Below are 19,748 nucleotides of genomic sequence, written 5' to 3'. Positions count from 1 at the left end.
GGGGATCCTGTTACCTTCTAGAGGCTGTTGGGACTACATATCACATAATCCTTAACTCTTGCTGATGCTGACTGGGGATGATGGGAGTCGACATCCATAAGCACCCGTTTTCCCTCCCTGTTGTTGGCATCCATTTGTCTCAAGAGACAACGCAATGCACCTTCTGGAGTGAAGAATCACAGCGCCTGCTGTGGCTGCAGAGACCGGTAGTTTGTAACTGCTATGTTAATAGCACAGTAGTGACCTCTTTGGGGGCACAGGCCTGAGCCGTGTGTATGGAGGTCCCTCTCTTGGCCTCACTGATGTGGTCCAAAGGAAAGCAGAGCAATACATTTGGCACCAGATTGGGACTCCACTCCAAATCAGTGTAGGGTTTTTAAGCCTTTTCTTCTCCTGAAGATATCCTACCAGGCAGCAGAGCTTTAGGACCAGAGTTTTCCTTCTCCTGATGGGTTACCTTCTCAGGTTTACGAGCCCCACTTGCCCCTCACTTCCCTCTATAGCACGTGCAGAAACCACCTTCTTGACCACTGATTGGACCAACTCTCGCTCTTGTCCGCTCAATCCACCGGAGCCTGTCTTCTCATGCAGGGGAAGTCCCTGCTCACCAAGAGTTTGGGACCCATCAGCTACCCTTATCTAGTTTAGCTGGCCAGTCAAAGCTGTTTCCCAGGGTGTGGCAGCTGTCACATGCCGACAGCTTCTAGGAGCCACAGGTGAGAGCTTGTGCAGGCTGGGGGCCAAAGGTGGATAAACGACCCCAGAAGGAGCATGACGTTTCCCACAGCTTAACACCCCATGCAGCCCTCCTGAGATGTAACTATCACATCAGATTGTGCTTCTGAGCTCTTCCATGGAAGGTGTCTCTGGAGCCCAGCCTGCTTTATAGCGCAGGCAGTAGGAGTTTCATTTCTCTGACTAGGGCAGCAGGGGGCACCAAAAGACCATGAGCAATGTTCTCGTGTGGCGTGTAGGTTAAAGTTATAGGCTGTGCCCCCAGTCCTTCCACAGAGCTCAAGAAGATGCCTGAGCCCCATTTCCTTCTTACTGCCCTATTCGTTCTTTCTCTCCCCCCTTACCTCCCTCGCCCCCAAAGGAAAAATAGCAAAAAATTATGTGGAGGTTTCAGAAGCGAATGTTTCTTGATGTGCAATGTCTCCCTTAGCTGTTCATCTCAGCAAGTCTCTCCCATCCCACCCCCCAGAGCTCAGGAATGCAGGCCTTGAGCTGAGTCACCTTGGCTCAGTGTAAACACAGCCCCAAAGTGGAGTGGCTGCCTTATAGGGGAGAGATTCCAGTGCCCTCCCTGCCTGCCTCCCTCCCCCAGCCAGGAACAGGCCTCAACAGGCCTGGCTCCCAGCCCAGCCGCCCACCCCCATTCTGCAGCACTCTCCCCATGTCCTATCCAAGGGGAGAGGCGGCGGCGCCTGGCTTGCTGCTCTTCCTCCAGTTCACTGCAATCTTGGCAGACTCAAATGCTGCTGCCCCAGTAGCTTAGGGCTGCCTGCCTGCGCATGTGCTGTGTTTCAGGCAGCTGGTTCTACAAGGGCAGTTAAGGGCTATTAACCCCTTGGGGGGGTGCACATGTCTTGTGCTGCTGCATGTCAGAGCTGCGGAGGGCCGTAGGCGCGTCACAACGACAGCCCAAACGTGGGAATCTTCCTTATACTGAGCGAGATCGCGGTTCCATCTTGCTCAGTCTCTTCTATGCACTGGCTGGCAGCAGCTCTCCAGGAGACTTTCTTGGCACAGATACTGGAGGGTTGCACATGGGCCCTTCTGCAGGCAAGGCATGTGTCCTGCCCCTGAGCGGCTGCAATTGCTGCAAACTGCTCCCCTCTGCACACACTTCACCAGGGAACTCTTGTGGTGAAGTTCCTTCCGCGCTGGGATCCTCGGAGAGAGCAAGAAAGGAAGTGTGTGTGTGTTGATTGACTGACAGGCGGACAGGAGGAAGCTCATCCCTCTCTAACCACCCAACTTTCCTTTCCTTTCGGAGCCAGAAGTCTTGCCTCTGGTCTTTCTGATAACACCATCCCTCCTGCAACTAGGAAAAAGAAGCCAGGAGGACTGCAGGCCCACATCCACCCTGTTCTCATCCGCTCCATTTTCCTTTTCCATGCCAAGGGAATGAACCCAGGAGTCCTGGCTTGCAAATGCCCCCCCCCCACTTCCCTTTAAGTAGGAGACATGACCTCCTCACCCAGCTGGTATTTCTCAATGACGCTTAGGTCTATCTCCAGCTTCTCCCCCCCCCTTTTTTTTCATCCTTGCAAGGCCAGATTCCTGAGGGACTGAGGTAATGGGTGGGAGGGACTGGCTGCACTGTTCACCCCCATCCTTGCTGTCATCATCTGGCAAGAAGCCAGGCCTGGTCTTGAGCATCCGGCTCGGCTCTCGGTTCCTCTGGGCTGCAGCCAACGCCCAGGCCTGCTGCGGAGCCTCCTGGCTGCTTCATGGCTGCTTCATGTCCCCGCAGTGGGGCAGAAGCAGTGGCAGAGGGGAAGAGCCCTGTGGGCACCCATCAGGCAGCCCCTTCGCATTTCCGCTTAGCTGCCGAGTCGGCAAGTTTCCCCTTTTAAATTACTTTTAAGAAGAAGGGTAGTTGTTGAACCTGCTTCAGTCAGCTCTGAGGAGCCCCCATCCTCCTCTTGCACTGGTTTCAGGATTTGCAGGGGGGCTGTGCCTGTGGGGAAGCAGGCCATCATCAGTGGGCCCCCTTAACTGGCAAGGTGAGCCTGAACTGGGAGTGCTCCAGAGTCCTCTGCCCAGATGACTCATGGAAGCTAGCCAAGCTGCACCGCATGCCAAATTGTTTCCCCCCTTAAAAAATAACAACTCTGCACCTTCCAACTCTCCGTCATGCGACTAAAGGTCAGCTTCATCATTTTCTGGAAATGTGCTGCTGCCCAGGAACATTGTCATCCTAGGTTTGTCGAGCTCCTTCCCCTCCCCTTTTCCAGTGTTGCTCCCAGCTTCTCACCCTAGAGAGCTGAGCATGCATTATTCTCCCTCTAACCCATGGGTAGGCAACCTAAGGCCCGGGGGCCAGATGCAGCCCAATTGCCTTCTCAATCTGGCCCACGGACGGTCCAGGAATCAGCGTGTTTTTACATGAGTTGAATGTGTCCTTTTATTTAAAATGCATCTCTGGGTTATATGTGGGGCATAGCAATTCGTTCATTTCCCCCCCAAAAATATAGTCCAGCCCCCCCCCCCAAGGTCTGAGAGACAGTGGACCAGCCCCCTGCTGAATGTTTGCTGACCCCTGCCTAACCCCACTTACATGGTACAGTCACAGATACTGTGATGCACTTAGGCGATTTTAGGCTCTGGACAGGATGGTCTAAGCAGATGGGGGCTGAGCTATTTTTAGATGGTTCCTGTTCACTTCATAGCGGGCTTAGCCTGTCCCATGGAATTTGGGAGCCTTCCTTCCCATTATGCCGTGTGGGGCCCTGGAATCAACCCAAAAACCTTTCCTCAATGGCACCACTGCCTAGAGAAATTTTATCTATTTATTGTTCCATGTAAATCCCACTTTTCCTCCAAGGCATTCAAGGTGATATACATGAGTCTTTGTCCTCCCCATCCTCCCCTTTGTCCTCACAACAACCTTGTGAGGTAGGTTAGGCAGAGAGAATGGGACAGCCCCAAGGTCACCCAGAGAGCTTCATGGCAGGGTGGGTGTGCGTTGAACCCTCATCACCCCGGCCCAGTTGGAAGGGTCATCTAGTCCAACCCCCTGCAGTACAGGAATATTTAAATATTAGAATAGCTTTGGAAGTGGATTTAGGCTGCAGGGTTAGAAGGAGAAGATAGTGTATTTTAAAATAGTATTATTTGTAAGGATAAAATGTGAAGATTTTTATGGTAAAAGTGTGGTAAGTGTGGTTTAAAAAATGGTTAAAAATTATGATATATGTAAACTACTAAAGATGAGGTAAAATGAAAATCAGATGGGGGGACTTGGGGAAGCTCACCTAACAATGTTTAGAAAAAATAAGGATAAGACAAGAATTTGTTTGTATTGTTTGTTTTTCTGTTTGTGTTGTTTATTTGTGTTATAAAATGAATAAAAACAATTTGGGGGGGTACAGGAATCTTTTGCCCAATGTGGGGCTCGAACCCACAGCCCTGAGATTAAGAATCTCATGCTCTACTAACCGAGCTGGTCCTAGTTCAACACACTAACCACTACACCACATTGTTTCTGGTGCTCTTCCCTATAAAGCCTCTGTCTGTTCACTTTGAGGGATGCCTGTTCAATGTGCCAGCAGACTATATAGCTGGTGAAGGCAAACTGCTTCAAAAGCCAGTGTATGGCAGGCTCTTGCAAAGCGAATAAAGAGCCACCTTTTCAGCTGCCCCCCGGGCTATTTACGTAACTGCAGTAGGATCAGTGGCTGCTGCCTCATGCTGACAGCTTCTAGGAGCCACAGGGGAGAGCTGAGTGCAGGGTGGGAACCAAAGATGGACAAACGACCCCAGAAGCAGGTAAACTAGGTGAGGGGTCTCAAAGCCTCATTGAGTTAGGGACTTCTCTTGCATGCAGAGAGCAGACAAGACCAATAGTTGAACGCGGACTTCCGGGGTGGCATCATCGGTAATGGCGGACTCCCTCTGATCTGGAGGGACCAGCTCCATGGGAAACGGGTCTTTCCCGCTACGGCGAAGCGGGGACCCTTTCAAAAATCACAGGCGGATGAAGCCTGTGACCATGGGATTCGGCGGGCACCTTTAGCGCCCCCCCAACCTGTAAAGGAACCCACTAACGGGCTCCAGAGTGAAGAGGGGGAAGTGGCGCGGTGCTGAGAGTCAGCTGCTTCTTCCGTGGAGCGAAGCCGCACAGCCGTTGCCGGAGAGCGCTGCCTTTTTCCTGGGACAATTTGGCTTTTAAAACAACTACCCGTGAGTACTTAAATTTCGGACAATTGGACTTCAAATAATGATTTGCGAGTAGAAAGGAAAATTGGACTAAGAAATTTACCTCAATTTGACACTGAAACGGGAAGGTCTAAACAGGAAGTCAGCCTTCCGTTTCTTGTAGATAGATTAAAGCAAAGACATGGCAAACTAGAGTTCAGAAAATCGCCTGTAAAGGATTAACTTTCATCATTTAAAACTGTTGAACCCCCTTCAGAAGCAGGAGAAGAGGGGGAATTTTTTCCGGACTGTTTAAACCTGCAGAAGAGAGTGTAACACAAAGTAACTTTCCACCGTCTTGATCCTGGAGCGGGGTGTCAGGACTGACGTTCTTCGGGAAGCTCATTGACCAGAGACAAACGTCTTTGACAGATAGTTAAAAGAAGAGAAACATAGTGATTCCATTGTTCCCCTTCACATTTTAAAGGAACAAATATTGACAAAATATCTGAAAAAGGAAACTTTATTGTTAGATCTGCCCTTAAAAGAAAAGAATAGAAGCTCTTCCCCTAGAGGGAGCCTGTGAAACTGTTACCAATTCTGAACTGGGGAGCTTGCAGCTGCAACAGATTACGATCGTGGGAATAGACTTCTGACCTTGCAGAACAATGTATTCAGAAGCTCTGCTGCATGCTTTCTGTAAAACAAGTGCCCTACTGGAACAGCTACATGAGAAGAAGGACTTGATGACTGTTGCGATCAGAAATTTTGGACAGGTAGTGGGAAACTATATAGAGCCCATCCAGGAATCAAATCAGGAGTGTGCTCTGACAGAACAGATGAGGGAAGAGGATGTTGCTGAACCTTGGGCGCCAGAGATGGAGGGAGCTGTGGCCCAGCAGGAACATGAGTTCTTGGATTTGACAAATGAACTTGGAAAAAGCCAGATTTGGAAAGATAAAGTTTGGTTTGGTTTGGAAATGGGGGGTTGGATAGACCCCCCTATGCAGGGATGTTTGGACTTTTCAAGTCTGGCAATGGGCCGTGAGATGTTTGGGGTTGTGGGGGCTCTTAATTCTGGAGGGACTTTGAAACATGTTTTTAAATACCACATGGAGTTTAGTGTGGACTATGGAAAAGGGGCTGATTTGTCGAGAAGGGTCAAAAACACTGTTAAGTTGGAGTTCCCACGAGTGAAAGGAGCAGGAGACAAAGTAAAGTACAGGTATAAATATGAAGAAGAACTGTGGATGGGACATGGAAGGGATTTAAGGGCCTCGGACATAAGATTACCAGGTTAATGCGCTAGATTGATGGGATAGAAAGGACTGACAAAACCTGGGACCAGGAGGAAGAGACGCTGGATGAAGATTGGAAGAAAAAAAAAATTTTTTTATTAGGATTGTTTTATAAAATTGATGAACGTTAGAAAAATGTTGGAATGAAATTATCTGGCTTTAGCAAAAATGTTTAAAGAATTATGTAAGAATATTATGGTTAGGAGAAATTGGTATAAATAAGATCTAAGTTTTTAGTTTTAAGGTTTTTTATAGTAAGATAAGATTAAAATAGATTAAGGTAATGTAATGACAGAATATTATGAAATATGGAAAGGATTTGCTGTGACAATTAACAACTAGGATACAAAAAAGGGAGGAGTGAGGAGGTCAAAGAAAGAAGGTAATGACAGTTTAGGATTTGAGAATATTGGATTTGTTTTTAAATGTTTGTGGCATATTTTTGTTTTTTGATTGTGTCGTGTTATTTTTTGATTTTGATTTTTATCAATTTGTATTGTTCGATTGTGGTTTGTTTTTCTTTTGTTTTTTCTCTCTCTTTTTTTCTTTGTTTTTCTTTTTGTAATTCTAAAATTCTTAATAAATATCATTTTAAAAAACAATAAAAAAAACAATAGTCGAACGGTCAAGAAGGCAGTTTCTAAACATGCTGTAGAAGGAGGTGAGGGGCAGATGGGGCTTGTCCACCTGGGAAGGGAGCCCATCTAGGAGAAGGACAACTCTGATCCTAAAGCTCTGCTGCCATGTGGGATAACTCTGGGAGAAGAAAAGGCTAAGGAGCAAACCTTCCACAAATTCGGAGAGGAATCCCTAAGATGGTTGGATGGTACCTTGTACCAGGGCTGCCATATGTTTGGGATTTCCCAGTTATGACAACTTTTGTGTCCAGATTTTCACTTTTTGAAATATGGCAACACTATTTGTATGCCTCCTCTTAGCAACTTCTGAAGCCAAGCTGGTGCCATGCATATTGATCTGCAGCGAGGCCAAGAGGGGGTCTTGTCATCTGGGTAGCCCAGGACCTCCAGACACATGGCCCAGGCTTATCCCCCAGAGGGGTCATTTCAGTGCTGCTAATGCAGTGATTTGACTTCATCCCCGGAGGCACATTCCATTGTCTCTCAAGCAGTGGCGTTGCAGCATTTGCTGGTGCCCGGGGTGCAGAGGGCGAACAGAACTCACTGTGCCAGCCCAGACCTCAGTTCCAACACTGCCAAATAGGAGTGCCCCCATGCCACTGGAGCCAAGCGGGGCTACACTGCACCACCTGCCCACCTGCGCAGGGAGAAGTCTGGCTGGCTGGCGCAGCCCTTAGTGGGTAAATTCCCTCCCTCCAACACTAGCCAAGCAGCCATTCAGCAAGGGGGCCTCAGATGCAGAAGCAAAGCCAGTCTGGGCTCTGAGCACCAAGGCCCTGGGGCTCAGCAATGCCTGGTGGCAGGCAGGGCAGGACGGGGATCCCTACATGAGGGTGTCCGGTTCATGCCCCCTCATGCCCCTCTGCCTCCCCCAACACTACACCTCTGCTCTCAAGACAGGCCGATGCCAACAAATACCAAGTTTATCAGCACACCAGAAAAAGGCCACTGTCTGCTAATTGCTACAGCTATTGCTCTGGTGGAAGGCACAACTAGACAATGTACCTATGGCAGGCAGGGAACAGCTTTCAGCAATTTGTAAATGTGGAAAGCAAGGAGAGGAACTGAGTGATCTGCAGTGGGACAATAGAGGGCACACAAGAGTGTCCCTGTTTTCATCCAGGAAGTGCTGTGGGGAAGAGTGGGCCATGCTCCCTGCTTACTGCCGGCCATGCCCTCCATCCCCAGCAGGCAGGTTAGTCCTCTGCCTTTCAATATGGCCATTGAAACCACGTCCCAGCCTTTGTGCAAAACTTCCACTAGCTCCTTCAGGGTATCAATAGACATCCTGTCCGGACATGGGAGACCTGCTCACTGCTCTCTCTGAGCCTTGCAGTGAGATGTGTGCCCCAGAATCAGGGTGGGAGAACAGGAGAATGCACAACCCCCACAGAGCAAAACCAAAAACAAAGGATTGCAAAATAGCCAGGCATTTTGGGAGGGAGGGAGCCTTACTGGTGGTTGTGCTACATTTTCCCAAGAGGCTTAATACTTCCACCCTGGAGACTGCACAGTTGCTGCTCCTTTCATTTGTCTAATGCCTCTTTGGCAATCTTCAAGCTGGTGGTCAACTGGCCATAGCTTAGCAGCAGAGCATCTGCTTTGTGTACAGAAGGTCTCAGGTTCAGTCCCTGGCCCCTGCCACCTGCCAGGCGCACTGGGAATGTCTCATTTCTGAAACCTGCCAGTCAGTATAGACCAGGGAGGGGGAACACATGGCCCTCCATCATGCCTGATCACTGGCCATGCTTTCTGGAGGGGGGGGCGGGATGGAATCCAGCAACATCTAGCAGGCCACAGGTGTGATGCAGCAGCAGCAAAAAAAGTGAATGCTACTCTAGGCCAGGAAGCAAGGCTGGATGAAAAAGGTTCCTCACACCTGACCTGTACCTGAAGATAGGTTTCTAAACTTGCTATTAACTCTTGTTTTTCAGCTTTGTAGTCTGCTTTAAGAAGCAGCTTGCTTGAAAGCTGGCCTAGAAACTGAGCAAATAATATTTACATTAGAGATAAAACCAAGTGACAAAATAACACATGGCATGAAATGAAAAATCCCGGTCCCAATGGCAGTTGCATTGCTGTTGGTGACAAGGACCCCAGCCCAGCGCAAGCGACAAGAGAGAGAAGGGGAAGGAACGACCTCCCTTCCCTCCCTCCCTCGCCCCCTCCCTCCCTCCCTCTCCCTGGTGCTCCTCCTCAGCTGCAAATCCACTGCCACTTGGCCCCCTCTGACACCCCAGTCTGATCTCTCCTCCTCCTCCATGCTCAAGTCTCTTGAGGTGGGAAGCCAAATGCAGAGAACCACCTGCACAAAGGAGAGGGGAAGATTTGGGGTTATGAGTGTGTGTCCCCACCCCGACCTGTCCTTTATTTTGTTCAACCTGCCCCATATTTTGCATGACCAAAGGTGGCAACCCGAGCTGAGGCCCACTGCCCCAGAAGCACCTTCTGCCTCTCTAGTGTTGCTGATTGCACTTTTGAAAAATGTGTTTCCCCAGCAGTAAAACAGACCGGACCTGCTTGCCAGATTTACAGTTCTGGCCACCACTGGCTGCCTGGAGACCCTATCTGGACTGGATTCCCATTGTGGGGCTATATAGAGACCACATGGCTGCAATATTTGTGGATTTGCTGTTCCATTGCTCTGGGCTTACCTTGCTTCTCCCCCTCCTGCTGGTTTTCCTTTATTCTAGCTTGAACAAGCCCTTGCCTGGCTCAGAAGTTCTCTCTCTCTGGCAGCCATCAAGTGAGCAGGTAAGAAAGGGCAACAAGGCAAGCTTATTTCACTTTGTCTTTGGCAGGTGTGGCAGCCAGAAGGAACAGGGTCCAGGATGCTGGAAAGTAGAAATCCTCCAAAGGATGCAAAGGGGTCTCCAGGGGATAACTTTGCAAAGGTGGAAGACTAGGAGGTTTAAAGGAGAAAAGGAGACACGGAGCAGCACGGAGCCTTGCAATCTGGCACTATGGAGAGCTCTGCAGATTACGCTGAGAGAACCCAATTCTTGCAAGTCACCATACCTGGAGAGAACATGGCACCTCCAGAAGCATTATTTCAGTCTTGTTATTGTCTGACTTATTTCACTTCCTCCTATGTTTCTTCCCTTATTTTGAATTAATTTCCTTTTCCTTGCAATTAAGCAAGATGTGTTCATTAAGCAAGACATAGAATGGGCAACGGAAGTGAACTGGGGAATTTTTAGGGCAGGGACAGTCCATGATTTAAAGCTCTGTGTCTGAGCACTCTTAAAAAATAAAAAATAAATTAACTACTAAATAAATAAATTAACTAAATTAACATTGCTGCAACGCGACACTCCAACTTTACGACATCTGTGCTGACTCTCAGATTTTGGGATTGGTGAAATATATTTAACAAACAAATAATCCACTTAAATTGTGTAACCCAAATAGGGTCTACTCGACCCAAAGAATTTAAGCAATGTGGACTATAGTCACTTCTGGGGTCCCTCCGGAATTTTGGGCCCTGGACCTAAAGCTTCATTAGTTTCATAGTAGATCTGCCTCTGCTGACATACCAACCAAGGACCAGTTCTGCCAGGCAGTGGCGTAGCGCGGGGGGTGCAGGGGGGCTGGCCGCACCGGGCGCAACATCTGGGGGGCGCACTCGCAGCTCTCTGCCCCTACTGGGTTGGGGGCGCAAATTACTTGCCTTGCCCCGGGTGCTGACAACCCACGCTACGCCACTGCTGCCAGGAACCAGACCAGGCTGTCAGGAGGGTCTCAGCATACAAACACCTATTCCTCCTGAGAGATTTCAGTGCCATAGTTGGGGACGATCATCATGCATGGGACACCTGTATAGACCACTTTGGTACTGGGAACATGAACAGGAACGGACAAGGGCTGCTGGAGCTGTGCTCCTATCACAGCCTCTGCATCATGAACACATTCTACACAACAAGGAAAATGACAAGTGTCCTGGAGACATCCAAGGTCACCACTGGCACCAGCTAGACTTGATTATCACCAGGCGACCGGCGCTGAACTGTGTTCGCATCACACAGAGCTACCACCGCACTGACTGTGACACAGATCCCTCCCTGGCAGTGAGCAAGATCAATCTCCAGCCAAAGAGGACCCATAGTACCAGCCTCAAATCGATACTGCCGGAACAGTCACACCTGAACTGTGAACGCTTCTCTGAATCCGTAGAACATGCTCTACTGAACTGCCCCAGAGATCGCATCAAAGCAAGGTGGGACCACATCAAAGGGACAACCTACAACACAGCTATGGCCAATGCTCAGACAAGCTGGGAGTTGAAGACCAACAATATCAGGACGACAACACAGGTTCCCTGTCTGCTTTAGCCAGATCCAGCCATGAGCCTGCAAGCTGCTGAAATAGTGACCAGCAATGCACAACATCACTATTCCTTCCATGGTCTTAGGAACCACAAAGATAGTGTCTGGGATACTTGCTAGGTGAAGCACAGGACTGGAATCCTAGTGTGACTTTTCTCCACTCAGAGAATTGCTCCCTCTTAAAGACAAAGTCAGTCATTCAGATCCAACTCTGCTTCCTAAATTTCCCAGGTGTCCTCTGGATCTATGGAAAGTGAATAGGAATTCTGGATTGGAAACTCATACCTTGCTGTATGGTGTTCATGGTTGTGAAAGGGCCCTTCCTCTCCCAGCCACCCTCAGACACAAGCATGGGGGGGGGGCTCTTTTCATCACTGTGAGGGTTTTTGTGCAGATTGAGACATAGGGAGCTCCCTCAGATCTCTGGTCCACTGGCAGGGTCTGAACTGACTTGTGCCTCTCCAGAGTTTTGGGCAGGAGTCTCTCCCCGCCCTGCCTGGAGATGCTGGGGACTAAAGCTGGTACCTTCTGCACACAAACTGGATGCTTAAACCTTCCCCTAAGGACTTTGGGCTTCTCCTTCACAAATGGAATGTTCTTGGGTGTTTCCTCTTGCTCCCACCTCTAGTAAACACTGTGAAGTGTGAAGCAGGGAAGAGTCCCATTCATGGATGTAAACACCCTGAACGTCTCCAGGCCTTGGTGCGCAATGGTATCATCACTGCTGCACACCAGGACCTAGAGAGGCCTCAAATATTGCTTGATCTGCATCCGTCTCTATATGGCCCTGAACCCTCCAGTCTAGGGACATCCAAAGTGGACTGGGAGGTTGCAGAAGTCTCCTAATCTTGGTTCAAAATCTAGATTTGTCAGGATTTGCTAGGATTTTTTTACACCATGTGAGTGCTCTGTGTAAACCAGATCAACATGCAAATCTGTCTAAGGGCTCCCAGTTGGGTGTTTACTTACAGCTGAAGGAAGCATATGTCACAAGGAATCTGTTAGTCTTTGCACTGCCAAAAGACACTTTGCTGTTTTTACTTAGTGCTGGAAGACCCAGCAAGTTTACATTGTTTCCTAGTTGATATCTCAAAGAAAAGGCCGTTGCAGAGCAGAGCATCACTTACGGGCATAAGTAGCTGAGCTGAGAGTCCTTTCCTAGGCAGCCTCATCCACTCACCCCCCACCCAGCACCCCCTATTCAAAGCAAAGGAACATCTAATCTCAGTATGGGTGTGAAACCAAGAGAAGCGGCCGTAGCTTAAACTGGAGTGCTTGCGTCAACCAGACCAAAAGGAAGTACTCTTGCTGAAGGGCGGCGTTAAAGTGGGTCAAGATTCCTCTTCTTTGAAAGCCTGCCAGTGTGAGAGCCTAAAATGTTCACAAAACTTCATTCCAGGTATGCAAATATGGTAATGCGGCAGCTGGAGGAATGCAACCCATTGCACTTCCTATGACTTTGTACCCTTGCACATATACATTCCATTAAACTGACTGGGTGACTTACTGAGCAACATCACGATTGGATTCAATTTTTGACTTAGCCACATATTTTTGCCTAGCTTTGGAAAAGTTTCTCTGGTTCATTTGCTTCGTTTGAGACATGGGCATGATTATCAATAAGAATGCTTCCACATGCTCCTCCATTTCAGCTGGTATGATGGCTTTGGGGCTGCGGGGGGGGGGCATTTATGTGTATTAGAACCCCAGCACTGTTTCTTTTTTCAAGAAGAGAGCAACTGATTGGAGGAAGCAAATTGCTTGATGTTTCTATATTCACAATTTTCCTGCCCCACATCCTCCCCACAAGCAGCTTATTCCACTCTGTATTCCATATACATTTTTCAAAAAAGGATCTCAGGTTGGAGTGATGGAAGGGGCAGCTGCACCCGAGCCCTTGGAAACCTGCTAGGGGGGAGAACCTGTGGCCCTCCAGGTCAGCATTTCTTAACTTGGTGCCCCCCATATGTTGCCAGACTCCAACTCCCCTCATCAGTGGCCATGCTGCAGTCTGAAACGTCTGATTGGGAAGCTGCTTCAGATGTGATGGACCCCAGCTCCCATCAGCTCCATCCAGCACAGGCAGCAGAACATCTGGGGAGCCAGAGTTGTCATTCCTGGAGTAGAGGGACCAATGGTCTGAGTCAGTAGGAGCAGCTCCACACTCTTGCTCTTGGTTGTCTTCGTCCAGTGTGCACACACCACTGAAGTATGTGTGTTTTATTCTACCTCTCTGTTGCAATGAGCTTAGGTGAGTTGAACATACAGGAGCAGGTCCAACACAACTCACCAAGTTCATTGTGACAAAGAGGTAGATTAAAGCAATATAAAGCATTTCGTTCATTAAGGCTGAAATGGATTTGTTGAAATCCATTGGATTTGTTCCTGAGTCACCATGAAGAGGGCCAGGCTGTAAAACTGCCATAGGCACAATCCTGGCACTCTGCAGAACGGCTGCAGAGTGCGTGCTGCATGGAGCCTCCTGTATCACATGTCATTTCCTGTGTGCCAATTTGTGCCTCTTCCCCAAATTTTATTAAATTTAAGAAATTTTAACAAATCAACTTCAACTTTAATACGTACTTCCCTTAACGGTTTGACTTCCCATCTTTACCTCCATGATGTTTTTAATTCCTTTCTCTGCTGCATTATGTTGCATATATATATATATCCTACTTATTTCCTCTATTACAGTTGTTGTAATTTCTCTTCTCCTACATATATTTTGAATCCTGCTCACGACTTCATTTGGCCACAATACTTCCTCAAATAGTCCAAAAGGGGTCTCTACTTTTCAATAAAAGTTCACTGTTTTGATCTCTTACTCCTGCTGTCAATTTTGCCATTTCTGCCTCGTCTATTAGTTCTAAGATCCATTCTTCCTTGGTTGGAACTTCTTCCTTCCTTCCATTTCTGCACATATAGGATTCTGGCTGTTGCTGTTGTTGCGTACATAAATAATTTAATCATCCTCATATGAAGAGGATCCTGAGGTGTGGGTAGTATATGGCAGCGAGACTACAGCCTGCCACTAGATGAGCCAGTTCCTTGCTGCTTGGCCCTCAGAAGAGTGGCTCCCTCAGGAAGCCAATTTTGGACACTTTGAAGGGTGACAGATAGGTAGATCTGGCCCTTGGAGCTCAACCCACCAGGAAGTTTTTCTAAGCAAAGGAGCAGATTCAAGAGGAGGCTGTCCCAAGAGAACTTCCCAATGGATTGTGCTTCATTTTACATAGGAAGCTTCCATTGGCCCATCTTGCTCAGTAATGGTCACCAATGGCCCATAGTTCTCCAGGGTTTCAGGCAAGAGTCTTTCACTGCTCTACCTGCACAGGCCAGGGATAGACTGTGGGACCTTCTGCATCATTCTGCCACTGAGATGGGCACTACCCCAACACTTCCCATATTAATCAATGGAGAGGAAGTGGGACCATTTGCATTTTAGACACCAAAATGGCTGGTCCTGGCTGCACAGTTTTCTGGTGTAACAATTTCCGGATCTCCCCTCAATATGGGATCCAGCAGTCCACTTGCTTTTCTCATGTGCTCTGTCTTCAAGAAATATATTTGGAAGATCACCTCTCTCTGCCCCGCACTGAGTGTGCAGCTCAGGGCTCCGTGTTCCATATTGTACAAGCCTAAAGCATGCATCTGTGCTGCTGGCACACATGTGCACACACACAAGCTGCAGCACACAAGTGCCTGCATAAACACCTACGCAGACATGCCATGGAGCAGGCAAACGCATCACATAGGAACTCCAACGCATACAGGCTTGCTCAGCTGTAGACATACATCCACTCACTCACTCACTCACTCAGGTGGGTAACAAATCATGTACCATTTTTTAAGTTGATAGGTTTGCCAATTTTTTAGACGTAGCTCTGGGTTCTTTGTATGTCATCTATTACAAATAAGTAATTATGTATTCTTATAACCTAGGCATGGCCAAACTTGGCCGTCCAGATGTTTTGGGACTACAATTGCCATCATCCCTGCCCACTGGTCCTGTTAGCTAGGGATGATGGGAGCTGTAGTCCCAAAACGTCTGGAGGGCCAAGATGGCCATGCCTTGTCATTCTCTCTCTCAAGTCTTTTATCAGCCATGCCAGCCATGCAGCCGTCCTGACTGCGGCCATTCCCAGCAGCAGCTTATCACCCTCAACACCCAGGCCTGCCATGCCTCACTTCCTGCCACTTCCTGCCCCCTCTGTCTCCGTTCCCTACCCCCGTGCCCCACGTCCCTCACGAGCTGACCCTCTTCCTTCCCCTTCTGTGCCCATGATTCATGCCCAGCCCATAGTGATGGGGCACAGAGTGGCACCATGACTAAGCGGAAAGATCCCTGGGTCAACGTGGGCATGGCCATGGGGGTTAAGGGGGCTTGCGGTGGTCTGCCTGGCATTTGGGGCGAGGAAGGTGGCCTAGAGGTGGGGGGTCATTTTGGGGCTTGAGGATTCCTGTGTCCACGGGGTCCAGGAGGCTTGTGCAGGAGGGCAGCCCTGTGAATTGTGCCCCTGGGGAGTGGGGCAGATCTGTCTGTTGTGCCCCCCCACCCTTCAACAATGTCCAAAGCCCTGCAAACTTGACATAGCCGCTTTGCCTTGCTTGAGCCCTCCGCTCGCCAGTCCCCTTCCCCCCATGGTGGCTGATGCCCCCTAGTGGAAGGAGGGGGATGCCCCTTCCGTGGCTGAGCTTCCCACGCCCCGCTTGCAGTGGCGCTCCCTGGGGCCAAAAGGCCAACGACCGGCGCGCTCCCCGTGGGGCGCCCTCTAGAGGGGCAACCCTTGTACCCCGGGTGGACGTCGCTCTGCGCTCCCCCCGGGGGCGGCGCCTGGGTCCCTCCTCCTCCTGCTGCTCCCCCCATCTGCTGCCACCGGCCTCCCCCCGTCCCTCCTTCCTCCCGTCGACTCCGCTCTTTACCAATTAAGGCTTGCTGAGCCGCCCGCCGGCCCGCCCGGTGTCCTCCCCGCCGCCGCCCGCCGCCCGGCCATTCCGAGCCCAGCTCCGGCCCGAGACGCACGCACCGCCCCGTCCCGTCCCAGGCAGGCAGGAGCACCAGCCCGAGCCCTGCCCGCCCGCCCGCCCGCCGGTCCGGAGAGGTGAGATGGGCCAGAGGGAGCGGGCGCCGCCGGGGCTGGACGGGCGGGGGAACGAAGAAGGCGCCGGGAAGGAGGAAGACGGAAGGTGGACCGGGCGGGGAAAGGGAGGGAAGTCAGGCTGGGGATGCAGGAGGGAGGCCGGGAAGCGCAACGAGGAAGGAGACGTCGGCGGGATGCCTAAGCTGAGAAGAGCCGAGGCGGGGAGCCAGGAGGACACGCGGCGGAGGGACCCGCGTGCACGGCACGTCGGGATGCGGGAGCTGCGCGGAAGAGGGAGCAGGGGAGCGGGAGCGTCCGGAGAAGAAAGGGGTCCGCTGCTGAGCAGAAGAGCGGAAGGCGAGCGGGGTCTCGGGCCTTCCTCCCCTCGCAGCGCCCCCTCCTGGGCCCGGGTCCCACCCTCCATCGCCCCCTGGGTGGGCAACAGGGGGCCTCTTCGCGTGACCGAGAGGGAGATGTGGAGGGCAAGGTCCTGGGTGGACCAGCGGCACGGAACCTCCCCACTCCCCTTCCAGTAGAACCATTTGCTCCGCTGGTTCCTGGCCATCATCCGGCCAGGGGCAAGAGATCTGTGCATCACGCATCAGGTACAAGAGACACGTGATAAGTGGCCACCCGCGTGAACTCCTGCTCAGTGCAGAAGCGCGGTAACCCGCCCATTCCGCCGCACCTCCCCTCCCAGCTCGGCCGGGCGATGGACGCAGTCGCTTTATTCAGGTGACTTTACCTGCACGCCCTGGTTAAACCCAACAGCCTTTTCAGTTCAACTTGCTGCCAGCCTGGGTTGCATCTGTGTAGGTTTCGGTAGGCGGGCTGGGAGGACGAGTCTGGAGCTTGTGAGCCTGTGGTTCTTGCAGCAAAGCCGGAGCCACCAAAATCCTTTTGCCTTTGATTAGTAGATCAGAAGATAACTAGCATCGGGGAAGGTCGGGAAGTCCCTTGGTAAGCAGGAATTCGAAATAGACCCGCGCAGGTTCCGTGCGCCACCCTTAAAGTGCCCCCCTAAATAACATGGGGCACAGTCATGGCATTGCATATTACTCGGTTCTGCGCCCCTAACATGAATCCTGCCCCTCCTAAAATAAATCCTGACTACGCCATGGGGCACAGTCTTCTCGGAAGCCCTGCAAACTGTCGAAACAGTGGCTCCCCTGCCTATTTTAGTGAGGCGGGGGCAGGAGAATTTCCCCGCGGATTTTGTCCTCCGCGGGTGGGAACTTTGCTGGCTCTCACTCTGCTGTCCTTAAGGGGACCACCCCCCAAATCCACCTTAGGGGGCTGCAGTCATCGTTTCACAGTGAGGCTGCTTCTCAGGGAGAATAAGCGCCACCTCTTAGCACCTCTTTAACCACATCTGATTCGGAATACAAAAGTGTGTCATCTGGTCTAAGCAATTTCTGGGTGTGTGCCTTCGTGGCTGATGGTGCTGCAAAATGCAGAAGTTTCTGGTCACTTTTTTCCTGTGTGATGGGGAATGTGCAATTATGGGCTCGTGATTGTGCCCCAGGTTGGTTTCTGACACCACTGAGTGTCAGCCACAACTGGGTGTGGCCGGTGAGAACAAGGGAGAAGAATACACATTAGAGCAAATTAGCTACCCCTGAGCATCATTTTAAACATCTTGTCATCTTCACAATCCTGCAAGCTGTATTACGTTGCATTACATTGTTTGGAATTGTAATGTAATATAATACATTGTACAGTATTGTATTATTTATCCTTTCCCTAGCATGTTCATGGTGGTGCACATGGTGTTATCCCATCCTATCCTCGTAACAACCCTGCAAAGCAGACTAATCTGAAATGCAGAAGCTCATAGCTACACCGTGAGCTCTCTGGCTCAGTGGGGAATGGAACCCAAATTGTTGAGCTCGAAGGCTAACACGCTCCACCACACTGGCAAACGTGAAAATTGTTTTTCCCACCAACAATTTTAATGCATATTTTATTTAGCTTATTGAATTTCTACACCACCCTCCATCCAAGTATCACAGGGTGGTTTGCAGTATCAAAGCACAAAAATACATAACATGGTAACAAACAAAAACAATAACCTCCATACATAGTTTAAATGTTATTATAATTAAATATATTATTTCAGGAGTCAAGTGGAAATTCTAATGGCCATTAGTGACTGTAAGCATTTAATTGGGAGAAGGTGATATTTATTCTGGATGAATTAACAAAAAGTCTAAGGGTGTGATTTTGTGCCTATCGTATGAATGCAGCCTCACTTAATCCTTGTTCACCACCCATGTGTCAATACAACTGTGGTAATTAAAGAGTACAGCCCCCACCCCTAGCTCTCAGTGCATACTCACATGTGCATGCTCAAGATAATGTAAGGCAAAAACCAGCATGACATTATGCCATTTATGCAGAAATAAATCCCAATTTATTCTATTAGGATTACTCCCGGGCATACCATAGGATAACAGCCTTACAGTAACCATGTCTACTTGGAATTAAAACCTTCTCTATTCATTGGGATTTACTCCCAGGTAAATGGGATTAGGATTGCAGTCAAGCAGTCTGCAATCCTATATTAATTTACATGGAAATAAGCCCCATTAAACTTGTCTGATGATTAGACAAGTATAGGATTGCATTATTAGAAGTCCCTGAAAAGTCATTAACTATTCCTATATGTTCACAATTAAAGAGAGGACTTTCCTCCTTCTTAAAATGCACAATTAAGGGTAGAAGCCACATTACAAATAATGGCTATGCAACCTGGAGGGGGTGATATAATCTCAGTCAATTAATCCATAAAACAGCCATTGGACACCTGGGGCCCTCCAGATGTCTTGAACTACAACTCCCTTCGGCTCCAGGTAGCAGGGCTGATGGAAATTGCAGTCCAAAGCAACTGGAGGACACCAGGTGAGTGAAGGCTGGCATAAAAGCTTTTGTGAGCCAGTCAAGGGGTTCCGATGTGCTTTAGAATTGTGAATATAGTACAAGTATTGTTACTGCAGATTAACCTGGAAATAATGATTATTCCAAAAGTGTATTGCATCAGAAAGAAGGGGTGAGGTTGGGCCGGTGGAATAATATAGGCAGGGTGGGTGGTGGGTATGGGCACAAGGGGTGAGAATGTAAAAACCTAGGACTCTATTCTAGACCAAGTGGCCCATCCTTCCTATGCCAATCCCAAATGCTATAAGGATGTCCCTAAGATCCCTTTTAGGGATGCAGGTGATGCTGTGGGTTAAACCACAGAGCCTAGGGCTTGCCAATCAGAAGGTTGGCGATTTGAATGCCCGCAACAGGGTGAGCTCCCGTTGCCCGGTCCCTGCTCCTGCCAACCTAGCAGTTCGAAAGCACGTCAAAGTACAAGTAGATAAATAGGTACCACTCCAGCAGGAAGGTAAACAGCATTTCTGTGCACTGCTCTGATTTGCCAGAAGCTTAGTCATGCTGGCCACATGACCAGGAAGCTGTCTGTGGACAAACACCGGCTCCCTCACCCTATAGAGCGAGATGAGTGTCGCAACCCCAGAGTCGTCTGTGACTGGACCT

At 49.7% G+C, this 19,748-nt stretch overlaps 1 long non-coding RNA gene across 1 annotated transcript; it reads right to left on the bottom strand.

The window, feature by feature from the left end:
* Positions 1 to 3,500: 3,500 nt before the first annotated feature.
* Positions 3,501 to 19,263, bottom strand: LOC308466602. The gene is made up of 2 exons (XR_013980907.1): positions 16,954 to 19,263; positions 3,501 to 3,745 (listed from the first exon to the last, which is right to left on the bottom strand). It is a non-coding gene; the product is annotated as an uncharacterized lncRNA (long non-coding RNA).
* Between the last annotated feature and the right edge of the window lie 485 nt (positions 19,264 to 19,748).

This window comes from Podarcis pityusensis (genome assembly GCF_964106645.2).
Source record: "Podarcis pityusensis genome assembly, chromosome: 17".
Classification (NCBI taxonomy): Eukaryota; Metazoa; Chordata; class Lepidosauria; order Squamata; family Lacertidae; genus Podarcis; species Podarcis pityusensis.
Note: the sequence above shows the minus strand (reverse complement) of the source record. Positions and strands in the feature narration are given on the sequence as shown.